The sequence below is a fragment of the Pinus tabuliformis genome, chromosome 7, assembly GCF_031772625.1.
Source record: "Pinus tabuliformis cultivar Carrire ecotype Pingquan chromosome 7, CPIR1, whole genome shotgun sequence".
In the NCBI taxonomy this organism is placed as follows: Eukaryota; Viridiplantae; Streptophyta; class Pinopsida; order Pinales; family Pinaceae; genus Pinus; species Pinus tabuliformis.
In genome coordinates this window covers 347,015,306-347,021,305 of record NC_142293.1, presented here as the reverse complement: position 1 = coordinate 347,021,305, position 6,000 = coordinate 347,015,306, and positions in this window count along the sequence as shown.

Genomic DNA, 6,000 nt, shown 5'->3' with positions numbered 1-6,000 from the left:
ATACAACCTACAACAGATCCGCTGTAACACCCTCTTCGCTCTCAATCTCCTCTCTCTTCCTCACTCAGAATACAGATATATATAGACGCAATACAATTCCCTCATATATAGTGAGGGGTTGCCTTCTAGGGCAAAAAACCCTAAATTAACCATAACTTCTACCATCAGATCATCTGCCTAATGAACGGCCCAGATTGACTAGAAATTACTAGACTTTTACAAGGCAATTTTACATCTATTTTTAGCTTCAGGGGCGCTGCCCCTGAACCCCCGCCGGGGGACCGCTGGCCCCTGGACCCCCCAACCAGGGGGGATTAGCCCCCTCGGACCCCCGCGGGGGGGACAAGTCCCCCCTGCACCCCCCCGCGTGGAGGGGTGTATGGTTTTCCTGGGGTATACATCCGGGTGAAACCTTTGAATACAGAGGATAATCAGGCTCCACACCTAACATTGTATGCTAAGCTCAGCAAGTGAAGTTTCTTCCAGACTGAGGTACATTACTTGGGACATGTTATCTCCAAGGAGGGCATTGCAGTAGATCCAGAAAAGATAAGGGCCATCATGGAGTGGGTAACTCCTATAATTGTAGATGAGGTGAGATCCTTGATGGGGTTGGCAGGTTATTACCGGAGGTTCATTAGGAACTTCTTACAGATTTCTTCTCCTATCACACCATTATAGAGAAAAGGTAAGAAGTTTGAATGGATAGAGGAGTATGAGGCTAGTTTTGAGTAACTCAAGCAATTGTTGACACATGCACCAGTGTTAAAGATTGTAGATATGGACAAAGAGTTTTTAGTATGCACATATGCTTGCAAGAAAGGATTTGGTGGAGTCCTTATGCAGGATGGATAGGTGGTATGCTATGAGTCACAAAAATTGAATGAGCACGAGTAGAACTACCCCACACATGATATTGAGTTGGAAGCGATCATACATGAATTGAAGATGTGGAGGCACTATCTTCTGGGCGGGATGTTTATGTTGATGAGTGATCACAGTGGGTTGTGGTATCTATTTGACCAACCGAACCTGAATGGTAGGCAGGCTTAGTGGTTAGCCACGATTAGTGAGTTCAATTTTGATATCATGTATATCAAAGGTAAAGAGAACAAGGTGGCAGATTCTCTTAGTAGGAGGATACAAGTAAATCACTTAGCAGCTATGAGCTCCTATGGGACAAACTCACAGGATATGACCTTGTAGGCAGGTCAGCAGGATTTCAGGTATATTGAGATTATGCACAGGTTGAGGCAGAGTACATGTGTTGGTACATGTACAGGTACAAGTAGTAGTACATGTACATGTAGTGGTATAGGTATAGGTGCAGGTGCACAGGATGTGGACTATTGCCTTACAACAGATGGATTGGTTAGATTCAGAGACGTGATATATGTGCCAGACATAATTGAGCTCAATAAGGTAATCTTGAGGGAGTTTCAAGTGAAACCATATTCAGGTCACCCAGGCTATCAGAAGACATTGACTGTAGTGAAAATATTTTATTATTGGCCAAATATGAAGAAGGATGTAACATATTTTGTGGCTATGTGTTTCAGTTATCAGCGTGTGAAGGCAGAGTGTAAGCATCCAGGTGGAATGCTACAACCGATTATGATTCCAGAATGGAAATGAGAGGTCATTTCCATGGAATTCATCCCAAGTTTGTCAAGGATAGTGAGACAACATGATTTCATCATGGTTGTTTTTGACAAGTTGACAAAGGTTGTGAACTTGATTCCAATGAAGTCTACATTCTCAGCTAGTGATGTAGCACATGTATTCATTAGAGATGTGGTCAGATTACATTATGTTCCAAAGAGGATTATGTTAGACAAGGATGCAAATTTCACTTCCAAGTTTTGGAAGGAGTTGTTTGTAGGTTTGGGCATAGAATTGGCCTTCAGTACAACTTATCATCCGCAGAAAGATGGACAGGCAAAGAGGGTCAACAGGATATTGGAGGACATGTTGAGGATGTATGTGATGCATTAGCAACGAAAGTGGGAAGAGTATATTCCAATTGTAGAGTTCACTTACAGCAATGCGTACCAGGAATATTTGAAGGTGAGTCCATTTGAGGCATTATATGGGAGGAATTGCAATACTCCCTTCAGTTGGTGTGATCCAGTTAACAAAGTGTTGATTGGACCAGACATGTTGGCGGACATGGAATAAGAGATGTAGGTTATAAAGAAGATTCTAAAGGCATCACAGGATAGACAGAAGAGATATGCAGATCGGAACAATTTGTTCAAGGAGTTCTAGGTTGGGGAACAAGTGTATGTGTGCATCAAACCAAAGAATAGCTCCTTGCGGATTGGATCATTTGCCAAGCTGCCACCATGGTTTTGTGGACCCTTCAACATTATTGAGAGGATTGGGCCAATAGCCTATTGACTTGCACTGCCTCCGAAAGTGAAAGTCCATGATGTTTTCCATGTGTCATTGCTTAAGAAGCATGTTAAAGATGTTGATCATGTCATTGACTGGTCTGTATTGTAGGTGGAACCAGGTGGAGAATTCCAGTTGAAGCCTCAATGTATATTGCAAAAAAAGGTGCTCATGCTCCGGAACCAAGAAATTGAGCATGTTAAGGTGCAATGGAAGCACTTTGGGCCCGATGAAGCTACATGGGAGATGGTGGATCAAATGCGGGCTATGTATCCTTCATTGTTTTTCAATTGAGGCAAAGTAGTTTTGGTATGGTGTTTTGGTATATGTCTTGGTACATGTTTTGGTATATGTTTTGGTGATGATTGGTATATGTACATATGTATATGGATGTAAATACCACCATGATTTGTTTTATAAAGATCTAATAAGCGGTATGGGTGTCATGTCATTATGATGTTAAGTTTGTTATGTTTTCATGTTAGTTTGCTTCTCAGCGGGTTCATCATTATAAATACTATGACGACCTAAGTTATAAAGCTCCATCGACAATATGTTTTTCTTAAAAAATTCTTGTGGTTATAGGGGTTATTGAACATCGAGGACGGTGTTCCCCCAAGGGGGAGGGTTTTGTAACATCCCTGGTGAAAATTCCATGTAATAAAAGTTAATAAAGGAAAACTAATAACCACGGTTGATGGGACACGTATTCCAAGTTGAATGTTGGGAAAAAACATAGTGATGGGGATCACTTGTGGTTGATTAATGCCTAATGAAATTGGCAAAGGAAATGGCTAACACTTTGGAAAGGAAAAAATGAATTTTTGACACATTTATTTATGAAAATAGTGGAAATAAGGAGAAAAGGGAGGTGAAAGGTCACAGGTTACATGTGAGGAGGAAATTGAAGGAAAATAATGGAAAATGAAGAAAATAGAGGCCTAATTTATAAAAAGGCTTCTGAGGATCAGTTTGTAACCTTTAGTCAGTTCACTTTTGGAGCTCTCTCATTATTCTCTCTCTCTCTCACTCTTGGACACTTCGAGTTTTCTTGGAGCACTCTTGGAGGGTGTGGCATACTAGGAGTTTTGGAGAAAGAAAGCAAAGGAAGAGAAGGAAAGTTCAATAGGACATCAGGATCAACAACTACGATGGGTTTTTTTTGTAGGTACTGAGTTGCATGTATGTTTTCCTCACTAGTTTTGGCATGCATGGAATATGCATATGGTTTATTGGTCATGATTTTCCACTGGCATGGAGGATTGCCTGGATTGACAGTGGATTTTCTTAGCCTTTCCATTTCCTGGATAGCCATGGCGTTTTGGGTTTATTTCTTTGTTTTCCAGGTTGGTTCTCATGTTTCCTTAGCTTGGGTTGAGTTATTGGTTCATGGAAGCTCGGGTTGGACAAACGCTTTGGAAGCCCTGTAACAACTTAGGTTGAGTTACTACTCCTGGGAGCCTTGGTTGGACAAACGCTCCGGAAGCCCTAGGTGGGTTGAGTTACTAGTCCTAGAAGCCTTGGTTGGACAAATGCTCTGGAAGCCCGAAATAAGTTGTGGGTTGAGTTACTAGTCCTCGAAGCCTTGGTTGGAAAAAACACTCTGGATCCCTGGAAGGCTTGGGTAGAGGCCAATATGATGATGGTTTTGTGATGTATGACCATGAGGTGGAATCACTATTTGGTGGGTTGAGTTGGTTGGCCTTTGGAAGCTCTGGATGGTTTTGGATTGATACATTCTATGAGATCCCACATTCATGCTTGAAATATGGCACGGGGGTGAATGGATGAAGAGATATTTGGCTTAGTCATTCTACAGTCGGGTGAAATGTGGTAGTACCATCCTCGGTTTGGATTTTTCATCATCAACATGAGGTTATTTCTCGTTGTACCTCTATGAGAATTATACTAGTTAATAATTGGATCTTATGGCTATGATTTCCTTGGTATTTTTGTTGCTATTATGTTAGTTATATATATATATATATATATATATTATTGGTCTATGTGGATATTGGTGGACACTCGCCAATTCCACTTGGACCCCCACCATTGTTTCTTTCAGTTTTTTAGTTTCCTTAATTGTAGCATAGTTTACTATTTTTAGTAGTTTTTTGGGTCCTAAACTTCTGGAGCCGTTTTGAGGCCCTAAACAACGTTTTTTTGGAAATCTACCGCCAACAATTTTTGTATCTAAAATCATATTTTTCATTGTAGTCCAGATCTTTCCAACGGGGTATCATTCACGTCAAACGGAGATAATATTACCAAGTCGTGACCCCGGGAAGTTGGATGTCCAGCTAACCCCAACGGGGCCCATAAACTCTTGGTGTTACATCTCCTCGAGTTAGGGTTTTGGTTGTTTAGGGTTTTCTATTATTGTTCAATAATAAAAAGGCCCTTGAGCCTCATTGTAATGCAGTTCAGAGGCATATAGCCACCATATCTCTTCTCAGAGATAAGATACCATCGCCCGAGCTAGTATTATTTCCATTCTGTTTGTAAGCATATTTAAGTATTTGATATTAATGAAATGAAGTGTTATTTCTACTGCATCTTTGTATTTTGGTTATATCTGTAATTTTTTGTGTTCCTATTTAAATCTGGATCAATGGTATCAGAGCGGTTTGCTCGTTCTCTCTTTTTCTTTGCATGACCCCAAGGAGGTCGGGATATAAGGAGTTAGGGATTGAATTGGTCGAACCTTTGCAAGACCAGCCTCACAAATCTCGATGGCCTCCCATGGCAGATGAAAAGAAAGACGAGGGGGCAGGATATCCTATCAAAATCTTGCTCGAAGAAGCCCACGAGTGACAAAGGAACGCGATGATGGACAACATTGCCTAGATCCTTCAGCAGCTACCCAAGGGTGACGCATCTACTTCCGGCAGCTACTCTGGAAGTGCCACACCCTTTAAGGTACAAGTTAACTTTGACATTCCCATATTTGAGGGTCAGATAGATGCAGATGTTGTAAATAGATGGTTAAATCTACTAGAAGGATATTTTTCCATTCATAATTTTTCCAGTCGGGAAAAGACCACTTTGCACTTCTCAAAGCAGCCCCCCACGTTAAGGACTGGTGGTAAACCTATTGTGAGTAGAAGGATGAAAGTACGAACTCACTGTTTTCAGCCGTACCCGCTTGGAACTGGTTCCGGGATGCCATCAAGGAGCAGTACTACCCTGTTAGGAGATATGAGGATAAATACATAAAGTGGACAATGTTGCGACATGGAAGGGACCAAGATGTGCCAGAGATTACCAATGTTTTTCATACCCTTCGCACGAAGTTGGGTATCAAGGATTTTGAGAAGAATTTGGTTCTCAAGTACCGCAGCTGCCTGCACAGGTAAATCTAGGACGAGATGGAATTCCTGGACATCTCCTCACTCGGCATAGCATACCGATATGCCATCAAGATCGAGCAAAAGTTTAAACAGAAGAAGCGAGACTTTGGATCTGTAAATTTGAAGCAAGGGAAAGGTGACCCCAAACCACAGAACAAAGGACAAAGCCAAGGCCGGGCACCCTAGGACAACCCGCCAAAGCCACAAGAAAAGAACAACGTCGTGAAGCCAAAGAAGGACACATGCAAGTGGTGTG